Genomic DNA, 1,935 nt, shown 5'->3' on the forward strand with positions numbered 1-1,935 from the left:
TTCAATGAGTAATTTTATATATAAGTGCTCTTTAAAATTTATACATTCAACCCTTTTAAGGCTGCTAGTAACAGAAAAACGAAGTAAATTTTTCTAACTGGGAACTAACGGTAAGTGCAGAATATTGGATTTCAGCTAACATGATTCATGTAGCCCATGCCTCATATTCCCATGCAGGACATTTAGACTCACAAGACAAGTATCAGTGACTGTGAACTGAGAGGATGGCTAGCAGCGATTTGACAATGGATATGATCTTCTTAACACAGACTGTGGTTGGAATCCTGGAGAATTTCTCACTTCTTTGTCATTATATCATCCTTTCCTTCACTGGCTACAGGTTAAGGTCCACAGATTTCATCCTTAAGCATCTGATTGTAGCCAACTTCTTGGTCCTCATCTCTAAAGGGGTCCCCCAGACAATTATTCCCCCTTTGGGTGGAAACATAGACCCAGTGATTTTGGATGCAGACTTCTTTTCTTTCTTCACAGAGTGGGGAGGGAGTGTCCACTGGTAGTATATGCCTCTTGAGTGTCTTTCAGGCCATCACGATCAGTCCCAGGAACTCCAGGTGGGCAGAGCTTAAAGTAAAAGCTCCCAAGTACATTGTTCCCTCTATTTTCCTGTATTGGATGCTCCAAATGCTGGTAAATGTTGTTTTTCCTATCGATATAACTGGCAAATGGAGCAGCAAAAACATCACAAACGGAAAGGATTTTTGATACTGCTTTGCTGTTCATCATGACAAAACCAGACAGTCATTGTATGGAGCATCGATCGCTATTATTCCCTGATGTTTTCTGTTTGGGGCTCACGCTCTGGGCCAGTGGCTCCATGGTTTTCATCCTGTACAGGCATAAGCAGCAGGTCCAACACATTTGTAGGACCAATGCCTCCCCCAGGTTCCCCCACCTTGAGTCCAGAGCTGCCAAAACCATTCTTCTCCTGGTGAGCACCACTGTCTACTTTTATACCCTTTCCTTCATCTTTCAACTGCTTTTGTCTCTTTTTGATCATCCTAGCTGGTTCCCTGTGGACATCACTGTAATCACTGCTGCGTGCTTCCCAACTGTTAGCCCCTTTCTGCTCATGAGCCGTGACTCCAGTGTACACAGGCTCTACTTTACCTGGTTGAGGAATACAAAATCCCCTACTATTATGAGAAATATGTAAATTGTGTGTATTTCCACAATGCACAGTTGCCAGTTCATTCATTCCTTCCTTCACCCTCAGTGTCCAAAGGAAAATTTTGAACTGGAACCTGTGGGAGAACTGCTTTCGGGCTGATTCATGTTGTTGGCAGAATACGTTTCCTTTAATGACTCACTTCTGAGTATCTCCATCTAGAAAGGCAGCATTAGCAAATTGAATCCCTCTCCTGTTTTCAATCTCTTACTTCTTTCAGTCGTAACTATTTGGCATCTGTTCTTTAAAGCTCAGGTGACTATACTCAACCGACCTTCATTAACGAGGAAACTCTGTTTTAGTCAGCTAGGGCTGCTGTAACCAAGAATACCCCAGGGGAGTGCTCCAAGGTGATGGAGCAGGAAAACCGTGAGCTCTCCTCTTCTCCTGGACACACCAATATTACAACTGTGTACAGAGCAAGTACTGACGAGGAAGACCAGAAGCTACCAGAAAAGATCTTCTACAACTAAAGGAATGCAGAAGGATCCACAGTGAGACAGGTAGGAGGGTTGGAGTCTCGGCAGAGTCAAGAACCATATCCCTGGGTGCGTGACCTAGAAACAGGAGAATAATACAATTCCAAAGATTCTTCCCAAGGGGTGAGCATTCTGAGCCCTACATTGGGCTGGCACACTGGGAAGGTATGCCCCCAGCACATTTAGCTTTGAAAGGCAGCAGGGCTTTCTTTTGGGAGAGCCAGAGGGGTGTGGGAAATACTGGGATGTAGAGACTCTTTTTTTTTTTTT

At 44.1% G+C, this 1,935-nt stretch overlaps 1 pseudogene across 1 annotated transcript; it reads left to right on the top strand.

Annotated features, from left to right (window-relative positions):
- The first annotated feature begins 224 nt into the window (after window positions 1–224).
- Window positions 225–1,174, top strand: LOC308605809 (vomeronasal type-1 receptor 4-like; annotated as a pseudogene). The gene has a single exon. The product of its transcript is annotated as a vomeronasal type-1 receptor 4-like (transcript).
- The last annotated feature ends 761 nt before the right edge of the window (window positions 1,175–1,935 follow it).

This window comes from Mesoplodon bidens, assembly GCF_964165515.1.
Source record: "Mesoplodon bidens genome assembly, chromosome: 18".
Lineage (NCBI taxonomy): Eukaryota > Metazoa > Chordata > Mammalia > Artiodactyla > Ziphiidae > Mesoplodon > Mesoplodon bidens.